Source organism: Notamacropus eugenii, chromosome 7 (assembly GCF_028372415.1).
Source record: "Notamacropus eugenii isolate mMacEug1 chromosome 7, mMacEug1.pri_v2, whole genome shotgun sequence".
NCBI classification, from domain to species: Eukaryota; Metazoa; Chordata; class Mammalia; order Diprotodontia; family Macropodidae; genus Notamacropus; species Notamacropus eugenii.
The window spans coordinates 32,308,681-32,333,292 of NC_092878.1; the positions used below are offsets into that span (position 1 = coordinate 32,308,681).

General features: G+C 39.9%; 1 protein-coding gene and 1 long non-coding RNA gene across 2 annotated transcripts in view; one reads left to right on the top strand and one right to left on the bottom strand.

Moving 5' to 3' along the window:
- LOC140513806 (uncharacterized) overlaps positions 1–24,612 on the top strand; it is a 66,389-nt gene that overhangs the window by 7,967 nt on the left and 33,810 nt on the right. The gene's annotated exons all lie outside the window — the stretch shown is intronic.
- Positions 11,545–23,225, bottom strand: LOC140513850 (uncharacterized). Its single transcript, XR_011970391.1, has 2 exons — positions 20,633–23,225; positions 11,545–18,589 (listed from the first exon to the last, which is right to left on the bottom strand). It is a non-coding gene; the product is annotated as an uncharacterized lncRNA (long non-coding RNA).

The window sequence follows — 24,612 nt, forward strand, 5'->3', positions numbered from 1 at the left end:
AGATGAGTCCTCTGTTCACTGTGCCAATTAGCTTCCCAACTAATGTAGTTATACAGCCTGTATTTCACATACACAGAACTCAGAACTCTGTTCTCTTCCTTAAAATCTAAGTTCTTTGAGGGCAATGACTCTTTTGTCCTTTGCATTATCAGCTTTAATACCCTGGGAAGCACTTGATAAATGCTAGTTGATTGATTGACCCACCTTTGCTGAGGGATACTACTTATTTCAAAAGGCTCACGATTTCTTCACTCCACTAATGTAAATTGCAACTTCTCCATGTCCTAATAGACACTTGTCATGAACTCCTGTGGCTGAAAACACCCATTTTGTGGTGGCCATCCATTAAGACCTTCACCATCAGGTCTACCTCAGGACAGGTTGGCTGGCCTTGTACTAAGCTGACCTGCTGTATGCCTATACAGTCCTATAGAACAACAAGTTATAGAGCTTGGTTTCCTATTATGTCAATGACACAAATTCGTGCATCTCTTTTTCTCAGCCCTGGTTCCATTAAGTATTGATTCTACTTTTGTCTGAACCTTCATCATTATGAATTTATTATATACTACCTTATTACCTCATTGTCCTGGCAAGGGAAGGTCTCCGATGATGTTGGGCAGACCCCTGTGGAGGAGATGTGCTGGGAGGACATGGGCAGTAATCACAGCATGACGAGGTGTGTATTCATTGTAATCTGTACCATTGGAGAGGGTACCCCCATGAATGAGAATCGTGCAACTCTTCCAGGTGAATGTCAGAGTTGGGGGGAGACCTTCAGAATCCTATAGTCTCGGAAACAAGTCACAGTTCAGATTGCACAGATCTGATAAATATTATATATTTATATTTATATAAATAATATTTAGGTAGTCCTATGCATAAAAAGTATTCTACTCTTTTAAATTTGGGGGAAAAGAAATAAGCATTTAAATAGTACTAAAGTAAAAAGATGAGCGTTTTAAACCTAAACATGTAATTGAAGTTTGAGGCCAGTGATCTCATGCCCATATTGTACAGTTGAGGAAATTGAGACGCAGAGACTTGTCTAAGGTTACACACCTAATAAATAACTGAGTCGGGACTAGAACCTACCTCTTCTGTGGTTGATTCTAGCGTTCTTTCTGTTGCCTGTCATTGTCTGCTCAACTTGTCTAAACCTAAATTCATCATCTTCCTTCACTGCATTAAATCGGTTCCCTTTTCTCCTTATCCAAAGCATCACTGTTCTTGCAGTCTTTGAAGCTTGAAACTTTTGAGTAATTTTGGGAGCTTTTTCTCTTTCATTTCTCACATCCAATCATTCACTATGTTTTGTCCATTTTTTCCTTTGAGAATAGATTTGTCCCTTCCTCTTCATTCCCAATACCAACACCCATGTCCAAGGAAGGAAGGAAGGAAGGAAGGAAGAAAACAACTTTTTTATTAAGCCCTTACTGTGTGCCAGGCACTGTGTGCTTTGCAAATATTATTTCATTTGATCCTACTAACAATCCTGGAGAAATAGGTCTATTATTATTCCCATTTCACAGTTGAGGAAACTGAGGCAGACAGAGGTTAAGTGATTTGGCCAGGGTTACGCAGCTGGTAAATGTCTGAGGTCACATTTGAATTCAGGTCTTCCTGACTCTATCCTCTATCACCTGGCTGCCTCATTATTTCGATTCCTATTACTGTAATGGCCTCCTAATTGGCTTTCCTGCCTCTAGTCTTTTCCCCTGGCTTCTTCCTTCCTCCCTGCCCCCAATCCATTTTACGTACCGTTGCCAGATGAATCCTCTAAAACACTTTGAAGCAAATTACTCCTCACAGAATTGGTGACAGGATCAAATGAAGTGATACTCAAAGCATTTGTAACCACCAAGACCTACATAAATGTGTGGGATTATTATAATGTCAAGATTATCAACAACCTACAGTGTACCATATCAAAGCTGAATTCCTCTGCCGAGTTTTCTAAGCTCTTCGAGCATCCAGCCTTTCCCTACTTCTTATACTACACAACGCGATCTTGTCACATCACAGTCAATCCATTTTTCATACGCTTATGCTTAGAGTTTAAATAATATGTAATTGCTTTATGATAAACGTTTAATGATGTTCATCATGGCATTGTCAGATGAGAATATGCAAATTACAGGGGAAAGTGAAATTGGAACCATTTGGATAACAGTATCCAAATGAACTGACCCTGGCGTCCCTACAAAACTCATCTAAAAATATCCCTGAAACACATAGCTTCAGTGCTGTGCCATATGCCAGGGTCAGTTAATATGCCCAGCTGGAATGTTGTCATTTTTGTTACTTATTCTTCAAAATTCTCTTCCCCACTTAATTTTCTTTCTTCTGACAACATTTTTCTTTCCACTCTGAAAGGAAGAGTAAAGTCACCTTCATTATTAGGTCACTTTATCAAAGTTATGTGATTTTGTGGAAACTCAACAGTTCTCATCAACAGGAAGAAATCTGGGAGAAGCAACATGTGGCAATGGAAAGTTATAGAACCTGAGCTTGAAAGCTTTTGCAGAATGTCTTGTGTAACCTTTGACAAATTATTTAAACTTCTGTACCTCCATTTCTTCAAATGTAAAATGAGGGGATTGGGAGAGAATGCCCAAGGTTCCTTCCATGGTCCTGTTAGGGAAGCTTAGAGAGTTACATATCCTTAAATGACTTGTGTGTGGTCATGTCAAAGGCAGCATACAAACCCAGTTCTTTCTGACTCCTCTATACCAAGGTTCCTTCCATTGCTCCCATCTTCCTCAAAAAACACAATTGATTTAATTCGACATTGTTACAGTTGAGTTCATTCTATTTTTCACAGATGACTGGGGGTAGGAAAAGTGGAATGAAGGGAGTGGACTGCATGGCTCCTCTGGTGCCTTCCAGCCCAAATTCTATGGTCTTCTGAGCAGTGTTTGGTGAGAGGCAAACCATGGCATCGTGAGAAGCTAGTCTTAGAGTCAGGAAGTTCTAGGTTTAAATCCTGATTTTGTCACACATACACTGGTCCGTGACTGTGTAAATAACAACCTCTCAGTCTCCTCTCAGTATATAAGACGACAAATTGGAGAACATATGCCAGTGTGTACCGGTAGAAGGAGTTTCCTTACTAGGAACTTCCTCTATTCATGAAAGCAATGTTCTGGACCAAAAAAATATTTTAATCTACTACTCTCAAAAAAGAAAATCATGCAGTTCAAGATAGGAAGAAGTCATTTTTCTGCTCAGTTTAAAAAACAAAACTGTCAGTCTATTTCACAGAGAGTTTAGAAAATGTCTTATTATGAGCTTAGTGTCATAGAAATGCCCTTTGATCTTGGCCATTTTATGACTGTCATCACCATAGTAACAAGGTATGCTAGTTGCCTTTACCTAGTGGAGCTACGAGAAGATATGGCGGCTTTCCCATTCACTCAGCAAGGAGTCCTCCAGGGTACAGGTGTCTGGAAGAAACCATATTGGTCCTTTTCCTTGTGAATTGTCTCACACAATTCACAAGCTCTGGAGAGCTCTATTTCCACATCAGTCAAAGACTAAGGAATTTCTGTTCCTTGAATGTCTTGTAAGGAACCTCTGTCAAAGTTGGCTGTAAGCCAACCTTCAAAATTACATTTTGTTGGTACAGCCACAGTCAGCTAACATTTATTAAGTACCTACTGTGTGCCAGGCACTAAGCACTGCTTTAACATAAGACACATGGAGTAATGAGTAAAAGGAAACATTCAGTCATATGTTCTAATACCTTGTCAATCACTTCCAGACAGTTTTTGATCTCCAAATGGTTTTCCCTCAATACCCACCACCATTTTCTTTTTTTCAGGCCAACCCTCTTTCCTTCTATACTATACCTTATGTTCCTTTAGAGGTTTTCTCCCATGAAATCCAAAGGCATTTGTAGCTATTAATTCATTGATTCTCACAATGTCCATGTCAAGCAGGTGGGAGGTCAATGTCACGCCATATTATTTCCCAAGTTAATGCATTTAAAAGTATATTGTTGTTATTCAGTTGGATGGGATTGTTTCCCCCCCCCCCCCCGAATTCTTCATATTCCTCATTTCTTGTTGATGTTCAGTTGTGTTTGACTGTTCGGGACTCCATTTGGGATTTTTGTGAGAAAGATATTGGAGGAGTTTGCCATTTTCTTCTCCAGCTCATTTTACAGATGAGGAAACAGGATTAAGTAACTTGCCCAGGATCACACTGCTAGTGTCTGAGGCCAGATTTGAACTCAGGGAGATGAGTCTTCGTGACTCCAGGACCAACACTACCCACTGCATCACCTAGTTTCACTGTAGGGCATATATACCAAAGGGAGGTAAATTAAGTCAAACAAAAAAAATCAATAAGGATTTATTAAGTGCTTATTATCTGCTGGGGATACAAAGAAAGGCAAAAAGTAGTCTCTGCTATTGAGTAGTACATAACCTAGTGGAGGAAACAATATACAAACAACTGTCTACAAGTAAATAAATATGATAAATTGTAGGTAATCTCAGAAGGAAGGCGCTGGTAACAAGGGAGCCGGGCAAAGGCTTCTTGCAGAAAGTTGAGACTTGAAGGAAGTGGGGGATGCTGGGAGGCAGAGAAAGGGAAGGAGTCATGGGGGACAGCCAGGGAAGGTGCATGGAGCTGGGAGGTGGAGTGTTTTGTTAAAAAAAACCCAAAAAACCTCAGCAAGATGGGCATTGTCCTTGAACTGTAGGACAGATGGAGAGAAGGAGACTAGAAAGACAGGAAAGGGCCAGGTTATGAAAAATGCTTTCTTTATGGTCCATTAAATTTGCTATTTCTTAAAAAAAAGTTTTTATTGAGGTCTTTTTCTACCACATCACCATGGTTTCCCCTAGTATCCTTTCCCCTCTCCCTTCCAGAGGAACAAAGGAAGGAAATATGCTGGGGTTTTTGAATATAATAAAGAAAATAACCAAAAAAAAAAAATCAACGTAACAGATCAATACCTTGAAAAAGTCTGAAAATGTGCAACATACAGTTCTTATGTACCTCTATGGCCAAGATCAAAAAACATTTCTGTTACACTAAGGATTTGGATTAGATGACTTCTGGGCTCTCTGAGCCTATGAACCTCTCCAGACTTGGTCCTGGCCTTCAAATGACAGATGTGTAGTCATATCTGCTAGATTTCTTTTTTAAGGACCATACCTTAAACCCAAATCACTCTGGCTCTCATTAACTGTCCCACCATAGGTTCCAGCTCAAGTCTCATTTGGTCTTTGGGCTCTGATGGCTCTGAGTGAGTATAAATTGCAATGGTCTCTGTTTTGGCCAGAAACCCTGACAGTCTTCCCCTCCCAAATTGATTTTTTTTGCTTTGGGTAGGTAAAAGTGGCCTTTCTTTGCCTCATTTCTCACCTAGCTTTAATCACTGAATGGATGTTGCTTGAGTCAGAGACCTGGGAAAGACCTTAGCTTAAAAAAGGCCAAGGTCTCCTATTGCATTGGGGCCATCCCTAGTCTTCCTGATCTATATCTTGCCACTTGCACCCAGATGTCTCTGGAGGGGAGAGAGAGGCTGGTTATTTTGTACAGCCCTGCCCCAGTTAACAATTCACTTGCAAGTCATGATGTCATGGTTGTCTTTAAGAATGAAAGACAATCAACCTACTACGTTAAGCTCTGGCAATACAAACACGATGAATGAAATAATCCCTCTTCTCAAAAAGTTTATGCTCTAATGAGAGAGACAACAAATACACACACACATATAGACACATATATACATACATACTGAAAATAATAAAGAGAATGAAAACAAAGTAGTTTAATATAAAGTAGAGAGGGAGGGGTGGTGGTGCTAGAATGTGGAAAGACCATGTGAAAGGTCTTCAGCGATGTCTTGAAGGAAGAGAGGAATTTTGTAATGTAGAGATAAGTAGGTATTATATTCCAGGCATGAAGGATAACCATGAAGGAGAAGGAGATCATTGTGAGGAATAAAGTGGCCTCAATTTTCCAGGCAAAGTATGGGAGGCTTGAGAGAAGAAAAGGTTTGGAATAGCTTCTCTGGAATTGTGAGTTGGGAATTCAGTTAGGAAGGAATTAAATCATAACAGTAGTCAGCATTTATATAACACTTTAAGATGTACAAAGAATGGTAAATATTTCATTCATTTTATCCTCACAAAAACCCTGGGAGGCAATTGTTTGCATTTTACTAAAGACAAAGCAGAGGCAGACAAATTAAGTGACTTACCCAAAGTCTCCGAGCTAATCAGGAAGACTCATTTTCCTGAGTTCAAATATGGCTGTGTGACCCTGGGTAAGTCATTTGATCCTGTTTGCCTTGGTTTCCTCATCTATAAGTGATCTGGAGAAGGAAATGGCAAACCACTCTATTATCTTTGCCAACAAAACCCCAAATGGGGATCACGCAGAGTCAGATCTGACTGAAAAATGACTTAACAACAACACAGCAACACTCTTCTGTCTAGTTACCTCCTAATAATGATAATAACTATGCCACAATTATATATACCATATATATACACACATATGTGTGCATATATGTGTATGTAGGTGTGTATATATGTGTATGCACACATACATATTCAAATACACACCAGTAGGTAGGTGCTATTATGATCCCAATTTTAAAGGTGAGGAAACTGAGACACAGGTTAAGTGACTTGCCCAGGATCATACAGGTAAGTGTCTGAGACAAGATTTGAACTCAGGTGTTCCGAATTCCATGTTTAACTCCCTATTCTCTGTACCACTAGCTGCCAGTGAGGGTCCAGCTGAAGCTAGATAACACAAATTTATAGTGAATCCAGTTGGTTTCCCTTGCATTATGAGAAATCATTGAGAAAATGACACAGTCATTTGGAGCTCACAAAGAGGGAGCTGCAATTCTCGATTTCACCACAAGAGGACAGCAGCTGCATCTTATTTGTAGGTAAGAGGAAAGCCACACAAAGTGAACCGGTCAGGCACTGTACATTTGGAGGCCCTGTGGGTCCCTGGGAAGCCTCAGCTGATTTTTGTTTTCAGAGGACCAGAAAAATCACCCTATTTCCAGGTCATCTGTGGTGTGGTGAACCCTAAGATCTAATAGGACTGGATCACAGGTTTTACAGTTGAAATGGAAACTGATATTTGTTTGGTCCTTTAGGTCATCCTGGACCCACCATTCTCTATGTGCCCCTCCAGTTAGCTCTCCATCCTTTCCTCTGCCACTGAGCTCAGAGGATGTGCCAGGGCCACTCTGGACCGAAGCAAACTGCTTCATTAGAGCTACACTAGGAATACAAGAACGAAATGCCTTCATCCTTTCTTCCTCTATGTTGCGTATCAGCTTGCATGTATGAGCTGGAGCTGTTTCCCTAGCATTATTTTAAGTACGTAACAGTGGTGACTTTTACATTTTTCGTCTGTGTAACTTTTCAGCTTTATACTGTATAAGATAATGAAATCCTGCTTCTAAAGCCTAGAAAATGTCCTTTTTTTCTGTTTGCGTTATTATTAAAATTTTGGATAAACTGGATAAGATGACATCTAAAGTCTCATGATTCTGGTCAGACCATGGAAAGGCTCATGTGAGTTGCTCATTTTATACTTGAAGTCTAACCACCATTGTACTTCTGAATTTCCAGATAAAATGACTGTTTGAATGAGAAAGTCAGGGACCTGTGTGTTTTAAGAAGAATGATTGATTTTAACATGGAAGTGATAACCTTCACTTTTTGCCATATCACTAAGTGCCCATACTTATTGGTTACACACCAATGTGAACAAGATTGATCCTGGCAAAATTGTGAAGTGAGCAGAGCTGGTCTACTTTGGTAATTCTCTCACATCTAGACTCTTGAAGACACTTACTTGGCTCTGCCTTTTTGGAGTAATTCATTGGCAAGTAACAGTAATTCCCAAATAAATCAGTGGATTATGTTTATTCCTCTGTAGTAGCATTAGCATATATGAGAAATACTTCTGGGAAAAGGGTTTTGATTTGAATAATTTAGGGAAAGTAGATATAGAAGGCCCTATAACCTAACTACTCCTTGGCTTGTGCTAAGTGAGGCAATCTTTCTGGGTCTCAGTGATCCCTTGGGGAAACTGGAATAATCATGTACAACTTTTTGTATTGGAACATTGTTTCCCAGACCATATTTCCCAGAATCCTGGTATTCCAAATGATTCAGAAAGGAGTTCAGGGAGAAAATTTCCAATGTCAGCAATATTTCCAGCCCCCCCTCCCCCCAAAAAATTTGCTATAAAGTATTGCATGTACTTAAAACTTTTACGTGTGCCATTTTTAAAATGTGAAAAGGGTTTAAGTTTTTTCTTTCTTTCTTTCTTTTTTGTGCTTTAAAATTTCCAACACTTTATCTTTGGAGTTTTGTATTGTATACATTTACCATGACCCTTGTCCAGCATTTCTTGGTTCTGTCCATATATTTCAAGCTGAAAATCTGTGATATAATTAAGTGTGGAAACCCCTGTCCTGCAGAAACAACTGGCAAAATGGGAACATTTTGTATAAATAAATTATTATTCATAATATTCTAATAGAGTAGTAAAAATGATTTTAGTTGCTTGGTTGCCAACGAACTCCTTTCTAAGGGGATATACCCCAATTATCCAAATCAAGGAGAAAGTTTAATGTCAATAATATAAAACAATAGATACTCCCTAGTTCATTTTGGAATGCAGACACAAATTCACTCAGGCTCAAATCCTCTGTGCCCAAGTCTGATTTCACTCCCAGCTCAGGGCTAGTTGGGCAATAGGGCTGAGGCAGGAAGCCCATGTTTTCCCAGATAATCTCCAACAATGAATGCAGACGGATATAGGAGGACTCCAGCTTACCAATGGGTTGTGTTCCCAAAATCCATTTCTAAGTGGTTTGGAACTCAGAATGGATTTTTCCATAAAATCAGTATATAATGTGTGTGTGGGGGGAGGGGGGGAGGGTTGGGATGTGGGAGAGGAAGGGGGGATAGAGTTGAGAAAGTACAAAGATAAATGTTTTTTTTTCCTAAATATCAGCAAAAATCAGCATCAGCAGTAGGAAGACCTCTGTCTTCACTAAAACAGAAGTATCTTCATTTAAAACAATGAAGATGACCATGGTAGATACCTATGGTGGTCATACAAATCCTTGTTTCATCCTCTGATAGGTGTTGCAATTCAAAGGATCCCTGGACAAATTTATCTCTTTGCATCTACCAAGGACTCTTTTACGATCTTAATTCATGGGACCTTATTAGAAGAGTGCCTTTGATGTTGCATTTTGATCTAGAGTTTCACATGTTTTTTTCATAATCAACAAATGGCAATCAATGAGATCTTATGTTCCTTAGACAAATTTTGGTTCCTTATGTTTCCTATAGTCAGTCTAGATTGAGTGTTTCGAAAAAATGCGCCCGTTCCCATCTCGTATTTTCATCAAGCGTACTTTTCATAGTATGTAGATCATTCTCACAAAGATTTTATAAAGATGAGAAAACAAGCATTTGGGTCAGTAGTTACTGATGTCTTAATTGCTCTATAAAAATAATACCATTTGTGATACCTCCTCTCTTCCCTAGGTCATTTGGTATTTTCAGTGCTTTCTGATATTTTCAAAAATGATCCCTAGGTTCTTGCAAAATTGTGTTACCAACAACATAAGCCTCTTTTGTGCATACTTTGTTTTGGTGAAACTTGTATTGTTTTCATCTCTGTAGTGTCAATTTTATTTTCTTATAGAGCATGGCAAGGGCTGAATTCTGTGTTTTCATGATCAGCAATGATGAAAATGATTGGCCATAGAAATGTTGACAGATCTGTTCCATTTTTTTGTCTGTTTCTTTTTCTTCTTCCAGTTTCAAACTTTCTACATATTCCTATTCATTGTTCTTCACTGTTTTGTGAAATGATCCTGCTTAGAATTAACACCTGTGCAAGTCACAAATCTTGAAATATTAAAGAAGGGTAATAGTGTAGTTTGTATCCCCGAACCTATTCAATTTGACATTGAGAGGGAGCTAGTTAGAATTGTGATAGGTAGCTGTTCGATATACTGGGTGATACTCTGGACTAGAGTAAGGAAGACCTGAATTCAAATCCTACCTCAGATACTTACTAGCTATGTGACCCTGGGCAACTCACTAAACTACTCTCAGCCTCAGTTTTCTGACTTGTTAAATGAGGATAATAATGGTTTCTATTACATTGGCTTGAAATGAGGATCCCATGACATAGCATATATAAAGTGCATGGCAGACCTTAAAATGCTATATAAATGTTAGCTGCTATTATTATTAGTTAGAGCAAGTCAGCTTGGAATGAACACTATTTCATATCTGCATAAATCCCTCACTTAGTGCATATTCATTCAGTGTTCATTATTTTGACAGGCATCGATCAAGCTCATATTACATGTAAAACTATCTGCTAGGTGTTGAGTATTCATTTAAAAAATGACATACTCTCTTTGCTCAATGAATTTATAGCCTAAGCGGGAGGGGATAACCTGGAGGTGAATAAATACAATGCAGAGTAAACGTGCAAAGGAGGTAACTATTTGAAGTATTTTGACAAGATCACTTTCAACTGGGAGGATCAAGAAAGTTGATACCTGTACTGATTCTATAAGAGAAAGGAGGAGGAAAGAATTTAAATAGGTGGAAATGAGAAGGCAGCGTATGCCAAAACTGTCTGCATTTGTGTGCAAGATAAGAGCAAGGTAATGTGGGTATTGGAGAGCTGACTGCTCTGGAACCCCAGCTCCCTTCCATCTACTTGGGTTGGTATAATCCTTCTCTGTTTGGGAGGTAACAGTAGTAACCCTAGGATTGGTGGAAAACCACATGCAGGTTTGTTTACATGATCTTTTAGGGGGAGATTTGTTCATTAGGAAATGCACAGACAAACTTACTTCTTAGATCAAATTGGTACAAATGCCTTGAGTTCCATAGCTCAGGAAGAAAGTTATTGGAGTAGGCTGAAGAGATTTGAAAGATCACAAGCTTGGCCCCAGCGTTATAAAATTAATCCTTGCCCCTAAGTTGTAGTGTTCCTTGGGACTCTAGTGTGAGAAGGAGGGAGTGCACAGGGGAGATGCCAGTGTATTAACCAAGGCACTAAAATTAATTGTATAGTAGTGTAGAGAGCCTGCAAGTCAAGAGACCTCAGTTCAAGTGCTCATTTAGCCATTAACTAGGTGGGTCATACTAGTCCAATTATTTAATATCTCTGTATCTTTTTGCTCCTGTATAAAGTAGCAACAGTTCTTATGTACCTACATCATACTCTTGTCACAGGGTGTACAGGATGTTCAGGGAGGACAGACACCTCTGAGGTGAGGGATTGTCAAACCCTTTTCAGGGCTGCTTATCCACCTCTGGTATCCACCTCTTACCCAACTCTCACGTGCAGCTTCCATGACTCTGTGTTGACCACACTGGTCTGAGAGCCAGAAGCCAGAGGGAGGCTCTTCTGAATCCCTGAGTTCCTAATTTTTGTCTTCTGATCTTGTTGCTTGATAGGGTGCCTTACTGAGTGGCAGGTGCTCAAGGAAATTGAGAATGTCATTCCATCAGTCAGCCAGCAGGCATTTACTAAGTACATACTACTGTTCTGAGGAATACAAAGAAAAAATTAAAAAGCAGTCCCTAACATAAAAAAGTTCACATTTTTATGGGGGAGATAAACATGTACACAAATGGGTACCTACAGGATACAGAACATATGGAATTAATCATTGAGGGGGGAGACATTAGCAGTTGGGGAGGTCAGGTAAGTAGGGAAGTTATTTGCTAGATGAACCTGAAAAAGAACAAAGCCAATCATATGAACAGATTTGGCTCAGCCTAGGTAAAGGAATGATGCTTACTGTAAGGTTAAAATGACCTTAGAGTATTAGGACTTTCTGGTTCTAATCATAATTAAGTTTTATCATTCCAGTAGTGGTTCTCCTTTGGTACTCTGTTAACATCATCCTTCTCCTGGGCCTTTTCACAGAGATTGTGACTGATATAGCTACCAGATGCTAGACCTGTTGAAGCCTGTGAAAGGCAATCTACCAGTTTTCTGGTGATTTTTGAAGATTTTTGATTGTTTATCAACAAGTCATATTGTCTCTTAAGGCGAGCAACCAACATTAACTTCCCAAATATCAGCAATAGACAGGAGAATTGGGGCAAATCTTTTGCTGAAAATGAGCATAAGATATCTGCCCCTGGAACCTAACTGTGGAGTTTCTCTATCTTCTCCCCTGCCTCTTTTTAATTTCAATCCACAGTGAATCATGAGAAGGACCGTTTGCTGAGGGCCATTCAAACTCTGAATAGTAGCTGGTCACTGAAGTGTGCAAAAATGTGGCAGTGCTAAAGGTGCTATTGTCTTAAAATAAGGGAAGAATAAGGCCAAGCAGTTGTCCTGACGGTAAATGATACTTTATAATCATATTAGAAGGATTTCTGTGTGTATGCGTTCAGCAGAATGTTTGGCAGTTAGCTTCCATTTAACTAGATTTATATATAGCACACAGGAGTCTTTTAAGTGCCTTCGTTTTTTTTATGGGACAAGCTTTGGTGCCGAGGGGTCTGGTCTAGGGACAAGCAGAGACTCCCTGCATTTAAGAGAGTGGTCAAGTTATCCATCTCAAGGTCCATGATTACAATAGGATCTATGGCAATGTCCCAAATGCAGCTTATCTAGACCAGTCCTCCTGACTTCCCTCAAACCTGGCCTGTAGCCTGGGACAAGCCAGGCAAACTCTCTGGGACTCAGTGACCCTATTTGGTGAATGGGAATAGTGCCATGCAACCTGATCTCCTTGAGAAGTTGCCAGTAAAAATGACTGGCAAACACAAAGGAAAACAGGAAAATGTCATACAAATACTTGCTGTTATTATTAGTAATATTTGCATAGCTTTTCCTCTGAGGCTTCACACAGTGCTTTGTTCTTCCATTCTCTAATGCCATTTTCAAGTAATATTTCTGTATCGTAATCATCTTTGTGTTTAATCCTCTACAGTTCTTTAGAAGATTCCCTCTCATTCCAAGCTGAAATTTCCCTTGGCATCATCCACAGTCAGTTTTTAGTACCTGCTAAGCCCCAGGAGTCATCCTGCCATCTTTCTGGCATGATGGTTGTGTCAACATGCTTCCAGGAAGGATTTTCTAAACTTTGTATCTCTTTCAATTGCTAGCATACAATAAGTGCTTAATATATTACACCATAAAACGGTAAGAGCCAGATGACCACTTGTCAGGGGTAAAAAAGGCAGTAATGTGGAAGAGACTACTTTGATTGGGTCATGAAATGGCACTGTTGGCCCCTGACAACTTGATAGGTTGTATGGATGTAGGGAGTATGGGAGTCTACTGGAGGAGAAAGGGTAGAATAAAGCTTATCATGGATGATGAGAAGACATATAGCATTTGTATATGCCCATGATATTCCTAAGGCAGATGTATGTCTTCTCAACTTGGGCAGGGGCTCAGACTGTAAATGCCAGCCATTCCCAGTGGCTAGCATGTTATTATTGTGCAGCATTTTAGTTGTGTCCAATTTTCATAGCTTCATTTGGGGTTCCCTTGCCAAAGATACTGGAGTGGTTTACCATTTCCTTCTCCAGTTCATTTTGAAGATGAGGAAACTGAGGCAAACAGGGTTAAGTGACTTGCCCAGGATCACACAACTAGTAAGTGCCTGATGCCAGATTTGAACTCAGGAAGATGAGTCTTCCTGACTCCAGGCCTGGCACTTTATCTACTGTACCACCCAGCTGCCTTTGGGTAGTATAGACTTTTGCTAATTGTGGGTCGTTACTTAGTGTTACTTACTGATTAGAGTTATATTACTGGGAAATACTGCTCCTCTCAGGAAGATAAGTCAAATAGATGATCTTCAAGGGTCCAGCACTGCCAGGAGTGGCTGGAAAATAAATGAAAAGTGATTGGCCTAAGGTATAGTTAAAGAGTGATGGAAAGAGGAATGCTTTCTCTGAATATGGGTTTGGAGAAGAACTCTTGCCTAAGGAACCACGGTTGCTGACATGTTCTATACAAAACTTTTTTTAGCTTTGAACCATATGAAAGCTCTTGTGTGAGAAGGAAGGATTATGTTTTGGTTGTTTCTATCACGTTTGCATACTTGGGCTCCGCTCATTGGCAGTGTGTCACCTTTGAATCAGAAGGACAGCAACATATATCAGTGGGTAGCAAAATCAATGACTTGGTCTTCTTTAATGTATAGGTGGCAAGTGTTTATCACATAGGTGCCATATCTGTATGTGTGTAGGAGAAACAGCATTGGAACCAAAGTCAAAGAATTGGAATTATAATCCTGGTTTTGCCATGGGCTGGAGGTGGGCCTTAGGCAAGTGGTTTAGCTTTCTCTGCATCTGTTTTCTCATCGGTAAGATGGAAATAATACAGTCCTACCAACTCCTATTGAATTGTAGTGAAGATGCAACGAGAATGTATATGACAGTGCTCTGAAAAGCATGCTACTATCCATTCGTTTTTCAGCTGTTGTCCAATTCTTCATGACGTCATTTAGGGTTTTCTTGCAAACATACTGGAGTGGTTTGCCATTTCCTTCTCCAACACATTTGACCAATAAAGAAACTGAGGCAAACAGAGTTAAGTGACTTGCCCAGAGTCACACAGCTAGAAAAGTGTCTTAGGTCAGATTTGATCTTAGGAAGAACAATGTTCCTGACTCCAGACCAACACTCTTACCTACTGTGCCACCCTGCTCTAAAAAGTACACATTACTATACAAAAGCCAATGAATTAGAATAAAATGATAAGTGAATGTTAGGGATAAAAATTATCCTAGAGTACTCCATCTACCTTATTTTGCTGATGGACAAATTGAGGCTTAGGAAAGTTAAGTGATTTGACTAATGTCACATGAATAGTTGGTGGCAGGTTGAGGACTAGAATGCAGAATGTGAGAGCTGATGGGACCAACCCCACCTGGTTTCAACAATTGGGAAACTGAGGCTCAGCACTTACCCAAGGTAATAGTTATTTAGTAGCAGCTTGTCTTACTCCACATCCAATATATTTTCTGTTCTTTTGCACCATGAAGCACATAAGGCAGCTAAATGGAATACTGGAAAGAGCACTGGGTTCTGAACCAGGAAGGTATCTTTGTGAGTTCAAATCCGTTCTTAGAAACCTTTTTGCTGTGTGACCCTGAGCAAGTCACCACCCTGTTTGCCTTAGTTTCCTCATCTATAAAATGAGCTGGAGAAGGAAATGGCAAATCACTCCAGTATCTTTGCCAAGAAAATCTCAAACGGAGTCACAGAGAGTCAGACTGAAAAAAGACTGAAAAATGACTTAATAACATAGCACATATAAACTTGGGGCTCCCTCTCAACCCTGACTTAAAGGTCCAGAAGGTGCCTGTAGGTTGCTTTTCAGAGTCTAGGGGTAGCCCTAAGGTGTTGGGGCTGTTTTCTAATGCTATGGCTTATGAGCACTACTGTTATGTTTCTTACCATGATGATCAGTTGTTATTAATTAACCCTTTTAGAAAAAGGGTTTTCTTTTACAAAGGTAGTAGATAGTAAGAACAGTTGGTAGAAAACAGCCTTCCCCCAAAGTCTGCGATACACTTTTCCATCACTACATACAGAGTCCAGGATAAAAAGCAGATTCAGACTCTAGAACACATGGCAAAGGAGTAACTCATAGTTCCTGAAAATTCTGTAATTCTGAAGGTGATTCCTTTAGGTGAAGTATAGTTTTTCTGCTGGAATCTTTGTAGACCTTTGAATCTATTTCCTCATCATGTTCAGTCTTGCCCTTGACTTTCAACACAGACGTTGTCACCAGCCAATCCTGGGGCACTTCTAGGATGTTGATGGTAAGTGGTAAGGTGGAAAATCTAAAATCTTTGGGCCTTTTGCAGCTTGAAGGGGGGTCCTCCTTCAGCTGGGGTGGGAGGAGACCTAGGCCACAGATGAAATGTTCTTCTCCCTCCAAGTCCAAGTGATTCCTTTTTATCTCTTCCTCTTCTTCCTTGTCATATATTCAAGTATTCAGGTTCTAAAGTAACTCTCTGGTAGTATGTAGGTCCCACAAGGTGTTGCCAAGTCCCTCATTCAAATAGAACCATCTTCTCGTAGCATCTAGTTGAAATGTCTTTGATTTAAGGAGGTGTCCAGTCCTTATTCACACCTAGCTCTGGTTGACTGATTCTATGAAAAAGTGTTGTCATTATCATTAGATCTCCTAATTTCCATCCAGATTCTTTTTCCATCATGCCATTGTGTTTTGTTTTGTTTTTTTTTAATTCTAAAAGCTCGAAAGAATGTTAGAAGTTCATCTAGCCCAGTTAGGCTAGTTGACAGGAAAATTAGCAACTTATATTTGTATGGTGCTTAAGGCATACAAAGGGATCTCATTACCTTGAGGTATGTAGTTTAAATCTATCCTTATTTTATATATAAGGAAACTGAGAGTTACATAACAATTGGCTTTCTCATTCCCATAGCTAATTCACATGTTGAATCCCAGAATTGAAAGGGACATACAGGCCATCTCAATTCTGTCCACAATTTCTCTGACAGGTAGTAATATAGCCTCAATTTGAAGACCTCTATGAAAAGGAATTTCCTTTATGCCAAAAGAGATATGGAACTGTGTATACCTTTTGTCTCAGCAATACCATTATTTACTTTGTTTCCCAAGGTGATCAGGGAAAAAGGAAAAGAACCTATGTTTCCAAATATTTATAGCAGCTCTCTTTGTAGTGGCAAAGAACTGGAAATTGAGGGGATGCCCAGCAGTTGGGGAATGGCTAAACAAGTTGTGGTTTATGATTGTGACGGAATACTACTGTACTGTAAGAAATGATGAGAGGTTGATTTTTAGAAAAACATAGAAAGATTTCAGTGAACAGAAGCAAGAGAATGTTGTACACAGAAACAGCAATAGTTGTTCGAAGAATAACTGTGAATGACGAAAGTTATTCTGAGTATTACAGATACTCAAATCAACTACAAAAGACCTCTATGAAGAAAGATACTAACCACCTCCAGAGAAAGAACTCATAAATGATTCTGCATAGTTAGATTTTACATATCTATATATCTATATATGCGTGTGTGTGTACATATATATGAATTTATTTGTACGTGTATATGTACATACATACATATGCATATATGTAGATAGGTAGATAGATAAAAGGGTGACTTTCTTTAGTGTGTGGTAGGGAGGGAGGGCAGGAGACAGTCCTGAACTTTAAAATGTAACAAAATAATTTAATTAAAAAAAATTCTCCTGCATTTTGAAGCAGGACTACTTTTGGATGGTTCTGAATGTCAGAAATTTTTCTTTTATATCAAATTAAAATATGGAGAAAAGAGAGCAAAGCCCTGGGAGAGCAGAGTTTTCCCTGCTGGTTTCTTGCCTCTGAAACATTTGTCTCTTAATGACTCATCAGGGCATTTCCTTGTGATGACATTATGTCCTTTTTGTCCTTTAAAAGGACAAAGTTGTGTCCTTTTAACTAGCTTCCTAAAATACCTGGCATTACCCTATGCCTAGGCCACTGCTTTATTAGTATTCTTGGTGTGATGGTAGTGACAAGGATGAAATGTTTAACAGAAGTCAGGAAATGGTTTGGTTTTCCCTCCTGCCTCCCAAGTTGGGCTTTGCTAAAGCAGCTCTATGGTAGGGTCTAAGCATGCAAAAGGCCAGATTGGCTTCAGGTATAGGCACCCTAGGCTGCTGTCTACATGGTGCCATTGAGGGATGTTGAACCACTCATCTCACTGAAAGCTTCTCCCTTATTCTGTGTCGGAAATTTTTATTATTCCTTGTAGGCTTTTTAAAGAAGTGAATTTTAGCCTGGTTAAAGCTTTGAGTTAAGTAGGAGGAGCTATCACATCTATTAGTCAACACATCAGAAGAAATGTGCCTTTTTAGTTAAAAATATGCTACTGCATAATGTCACAACAGAGAGCAGGTTTCTGAGAGTTATGTTGTTGCTAAGTTTGGATGGAAAGAAAGACACTGAAAACATAGGATACCCTCTGGCTGATGATGTGACTCAGTGGGATTGATACAGCATCCTTGAAGATCTGATGCCAGAGGGAGCAGGGTTCTTACAATGGTACTCAAGGGAGGAATAGCTGGTTTTAGAGTTTTTCCCAGCTAGCCAGCCCTGTGAAAGACAGCTTGGCCTCTGCTTAGGGCCTCTGCTTATACTTTAGATTGGTCTTTTCCTATTATGGGTCCTCAGTGGGAGGTGAATGTTTCCATTATCTACTAGGTTACAGTGGGAATAAATGAGATGATAATTAAAAGTGTCCCAATTGAAAGGTCCAGGTCATAGGACCCTAGAACTAGAGCTGGGAAGGACCTCAGATTGAATATTGTCATGCAGCATCCTAGTGTAATGATAAGAGCACTGGATTCAGAGGCAACTGCCCTACCTTCTAGTCTGGATCTGCCATTTACTGTCTGCTTAACCCTTTGGCAAGTTATTTAACTTCCCTGAGCCTCAGTACCCTTAGCTGTAAAATAGGGATTACGATACCTACCTTGCTTACCTCCCGGGGTTATCATGATGATTCATTGAGACAGTGTATGTCAAACCATCTGAAAACTGCAAATATAAAGAAAGTTATTGTATGAATGGTCTCTCAATCTCAAACCCCTGAATTGAAAGAAAGTACTGGTATATTGGGCCACCAATGAATTACTTGCCTTCAATTCAAACAATCACTTTCTCTCCAAATACATGCCCTAGTTCTACTGAAATGTTTTGGATAGATATATCACACACACACGTGTGTGTGTATGCTTATGTATTTTATTTATTATATCTAGCTATCTACAACAACAACAAATCTGTATACAGTAATTTTTATTTTGGTGGATCATTATCAGCTTTCTTATGTAGCAGTATTTATAAATGTGACCTTATTCAATGCCACTCCAGTTCAATTCAGCAGATGTCTATTAAGTGCCTAATAGGTACTGAGGATACAAATGTAGTCCTGCATATATGTAGATAGATAGATAGATAAAAGGGTGACTTTCTTTAGTGTGTGGTAGGGAGGGAGGGCAGGAGACTGTCCTGAACTTTAAAATGTAACAAAATAATTTAATTAAAAAAAATTCATTTTTTTTTGGAAGAATATGACATACACACACAGATGCTAAGTATTTAAAAGCTTGTGCAAACTAATTTCGGGAAGGAAGGAGCTCTAACAGAGCTTGGGGTTGGTTTGTTTTTTTTTTTACTTTCAGGTTTGCATAGCTCTTTAAATATGTATTTCCTCATTTGATCTTTATAACAGCTTTGTGTGGTGGGTGCAATCACTAGGTGCAATTTTACAAATGAGAAAACTGAGGAAGTGGAAGAGAGGGGAAAGCTGAATCAGAGCTACATAGGTATCGAGTATCTAGGGCAGGATTGGAACTCAGGTCTTCCTGTTTCAAAGTTCAGTTCAGCATTTTGTACATTGTGCCATCACATCTAGTTAACAACTGGATGGTTGAGGAAAGGCCTTAAATGGGAGATATTATTTCTGTGATATTTTGAAGGAAGTTAGGAATTCCAAGAGGCACAGGCGAGGAGAGAGTACATTCCAAACATGGAAGGTGTCAACAGGCAATCGCTGTCACAAGACAACGTGAAAAGAAAATGAACATGCATGTGTAACCCATAGGGTTCCCAGTCTTTACAGAAGTTTACATTTTTACAAAAACAGGACAAAGGGAGGAGGGGACACCAGGAAAGAGAATGACATGAAAGGGAGAACAGCAAAGGTGGAAAAAGACAAAACCACTCCCCATGAGGAGGAGCAAGGTGGGCAAAAAACCTCAGTCTTTTCCCTTGGGAACTGCTAGACTATGAAGATAGGAGGATCTGTTTATCTGTAAAGGACCCCAGCTGCACAAGCATTATCCCAGCCTGGCACAGACTGGCTGGCGCCTGTCTTGACTCTCAAGGACACAAGGAGTCCAGTTTGGGGTGCAACAACAAATTACGTAAGCTCAGGGGAAGCTTCAGGCTTGACACATTCAGAGCCTCCTGCATGTTCTGGGTTCAGTATTTCTGGAAAATATGGCAACTCAAAAAGACAAGTTCAGAGACCCCTTAACAGGGGCCATCTGTGCAAAGAGAAGGAGGCAGGAGATGGAATGTTATATACCAGGACCAGGTAGAAGGCCAGTTTGACTGTAATGGAGAATTCATGAAAGAAAGCAATATAAAATAAAACTAGAAAGGTAGTTGGGAGTCTCTGGAAGCCTCTAAAATGCTAGACTGAACATTTTGTGTTAAAGAATTAGATTCATTCCTTTTTTTCCTTTTGTCTTTATAGGTATATTTAATTTTATTGAACTCTTGTGGAAGAGAAATAACCTGAGAACTATGAACTTGTCAGTCTCTTAGTAGAACCATTTTGGCTTGTCTGTCATCAAAATCTCCCTTCCATTTGGCAGGAAAGAGGTTGGGGATCCTTACTACCATGAGAAAATAAATTTATTTTTAGTATCAGTTTTACCCTCACTCAGAACGAGTCTTGTAAAAAGCTTAAAGGATAAGGGGGAATTAAAAACCTCGGAAAGTTTCTCAGCATCTCCATAAAGGGCAGAGCCAATGACTTTAAGCAAATGGCATGAAGAGTGACTGAGTTACCTCTGATGTCATAGCCAGTTCCATCACCCAAGTGTCTCTCCCTGTTTTGAATCATGGGTTTCAAACATCCCCAAAAGCTTTCCCCCTGGTAATTCCAAAGCTCTTAACAAATCAATCCTAGGGAGAAATAAACAAATATGTAGAAGAGCAACAGGATATTTAGAGCATGGTTTTAATTAAAATTTTCATGTTTCCCTCTTGATGTCTTGTATGACCCATTAAATATATTGTTTAAATTCTCCATAAAAGTAAGTAATAATTGCATGCTAATCATCATTGTTTCCTCATTGTCCTTATTGTCAGGATCTCAAAACTCCCTAAAGAGGAGGGAGTTCAGAAGGCACTGAGACAGTCTTTCCTGATTTTGTGACACAGATCCATTGTAGCAAGCCCTTTTGGTGTTCCCTGTGCACAAACCCTGAGATAGCTTGTCTTCATAGTTCAGCACATAAGAAGACCCCTCCAGGGGAACATACGGAAGAAATATTCCCAAAGACACAAAAGACAAAACACTCAGGGATATCCAATCCCATACTCCTCCTAATGCCCCCACCTACTCCTTTCTTCTTCCTAAAAGCACTGCAGTGTTTGGCATGGGATATACTGTACGGTGATAGTCATCTTTCAAACACCAACAATGCAAATTTTGCTGCTTCTTGCTCCTGTGTACTGGTTTCAAGAAACTCTAGTTTTGATAAGGGCTTAGTGTATCCTTCAAGGATATTGAATTGCAGTTGCTGACTTTTCTCCCCTCTAGCTCAGTTGCACTATTTTTTTTTGCTGTGCTAACACTAATCCCCTTTTTAAAAAATCCTGTCATCCTTGTCTGTCTCTCTCCCTCTCTCCTTCTCCTCCTTTTCCTCTCCCCTCTTAATCCCTTCCTCCTTCCCTTCCCTCCCAACACATACACCCAAAATATATGTACATCTAGATATACATCTACATATAGATATCTATTTATCTGAAGCTTTAAAATATCACTTTCTTCTGTACTTAACAATATATAATGATTGGATCATGTAGGATCCTGTAAAAAAAAGTTACAAAATGTGAAACACTTACCAGTCTTAAAAAGCTGTACTACCTGTTAGCCTGCCCAAAGTGAATGTTGCATAGAAAACTCAATAAGTTTATTTAGCCATTCTGAGTTGTGATTAGTCTCAGGCAGTCTATCTAAACAGTTACCTGAAGCATTGCCAGCTCTCATTTATCATTCAGTAGATCCAGGGGAGCAGATGGTATGATGGAGGGTCATTGCAGCTCTATAGTATAGAGATGATGCCGAGCAAGCATTAGTGGAAGGAATTTAGCATGTTTAGCCTGGAGGAGAGCAGTCAGTCTTGAAGTATTTGAAGGGAAATCAAATGGAAAGGGGATTAGAATGTTCCCTTTGGCTTTCATAGGCAGAACTGGTAGCAATAATTAACCAGTGTAAGAGAGGCAAATTTTGGCTCAACATAAGGAATAACTTTCTTATACAATCAGGGTTATTCAGAAGTGGATAAAAAAATGGGTTCTTCTTTTCTAGAGATTTTAAAAGCAGACTTTGGGTGATTAGTTGTGGGAATGTTAGAGAGGAGATTCTTTGTTTATGTGTAGTTTGGACCACATGTGATTCTCAATTTGTTGATTACCTGGGTTCATTTACCTTTCTGTTACTTCCTGACATATTCTCTTGTTAAATGAGAAAAGTGCCAACTTTGTGCCTCTTTTTTTTTCCTTTGGAGAGAATGTTCCCCATCCCAGGGCATCCACAGGAATCCCAAGGTCATAGATCTAGGAGAGATCATCAGAGGCATTCTAGACCAGTTCCCTCCTTATACTCAAGGAACCTAAGGCCAAGGGAGGTTGTGACTTGCCCTAAGTCATACAGGTAGCAAATATCAGGAGTAGGATTTGAATCCAAGTCTTCTGACTCTAAAGCCTCAGGAGGTAGGATCAGGGTCCTCAACCATCAAACAGAATGGACAAGTCTCTCCATAGTTCTTCTAATCTGAGTTACCATTCCTGGTATCTTTGTTCTTCTAATGCCCCACAGTAGTTATGATCTGCTTATCAGACCTTACTCATTCTTGCAGATCATAATACTTTACTTTGAGGGAACTAGATGGTGCAGTGTCTAGAGCACCAGTGCAGGAGTCAGGAGGACCTGAGTTCAAATCTTACCTCAGACACTTGACACTCACTTAGCTGTGTGACCTTGGGCAAGTCACTTAACCCCAACTGCCTCGTTCTGGGTCATCTCCAGTCATCCTGATGAATATCTGGTCACTGGATCCAGATGGCTTTGGAGAAGTGAGGCTGGTGACCTGCACAGCCCTCCCTCACTCAAAACAAAGTCAAGTGCAAGTCATGTCATCGTTTCTCTGATGGCGTGGTCCTCTTCAACAATGAAAGATGAATGCACACAACACTTTACTTTAGTTAGGTACTGCCAATTAAGTACTCCCCCACATCAGGTTCAGCAGAGCTACATTGGGACTCATTCCTGGATAGATAGGAATCACATTGTAACTCTTGTATCAGAGGGCTCTCACAGCAAAAAAGAACTCAGGGTCACTTTGGGTAATCTCTCTCTCTCTCTCTCTCTCTCTCTCTCTCTCTCTCTCTCTCTCTCTCTCTCTCTCTCTCTCTTTCTCTTTCTCTCTGTCACACACACACACACACACACACACACACACACACACACACACACACACACACACACACACACACACACACACACACACACACACCAATCTGGAAAATTACTGATGCTGCCCAGTGTGCTAACACCAACTCCCTTGACAAGCATATAGTTCACAAAGTTAAAAAAGGAAAGTTTTATTGAAAGGTGGAAGAAAAAAAAAGTAGAATTCCCAGTAGAGTTCTTGGAATATGAAGCCCCCCTCGAATGAACAAACCAGCTGTCCGAAACACCTCTGGTGTGTGACTCTTAGGCCATGGGCTCCCAACAAGAACCTCCAGTCATTCCCAAGGGCATTGTAAAATTTTAGACATTGATCTCTAAAATAGCTTTTCTTGTAGTCAGATGTAGGCAACTCCCAGCAAGTGGTATCAGGCAGCACTCAATGGCAATGCCAAGATTTTTCCTAGAGCAAATTTTTTTTTCTATCCTCAGATGTCTGCAAAGGGGAATGCCTGTAGGGTCTCCCTGCCTGGTAGGAAGTGCAGCTTTTCTTTGCATCCCTGCTGAATGGTAACAGGACCAAATTATGGACTTCCCTTCCTTGTGGCTACTCACCCTGTTCTCACAAAAGTTTCCCAGAGAGCAGGACCATGCCACTCCCTTGTCTCCAAGAGAAGTCATGTCATCTAAGAAGAGGTTCAGGTATGATGACTACAGATTTCTATGTATTTTCTCCTTTAGATACCTGAAGGGAAGTTTCCCATCCAGTGGAACATTCCTTATTTGGTCCAGGAGTTGGCAAAGCAACTTAAATTTCTCCTGAATGCTCTCTTTTAAAAGAGGCAGTAGGACATATTGGAAGTAAACTGGACCCAGAATCAGGAAGACCTGGGTTCCCATGCTGCCTCTGACATCTCCTGACTGTGGAACCTTGTGTGAAACACTTAACTTTTCAGTGCCCCATACACCTCTCAAAGACACAGCATAAGTGGCAGGGACATTTTTCCTTATTGGAAATTCACTCTACCAATGAAATAATAGATCTGATTTTTAAAATCTTCTTTTAAATCCCTCATTCTTTGATTCTGTCCCCTCCGCCCCACCCCGAGTTTCTCTTCAGTCAGTTGGACAGCATCATTCAAATCATCTGAAATTGTTACTAGCCTTAGGGCTATTGCTATATATGGTAGGAGAGATGGGTAAAGAGGAGAAGTTTCTCCAAACCAGCTATATTATTAGAGCTGGAGGTCCAGAGCTGACTGAGTTATCAGGCTCTTGCCAAGCATCTGACCCAGTCTACTATTGTCTTCCCTTTCAACTTATGTGGTTCTTTTGGATCTTAACCATTTAC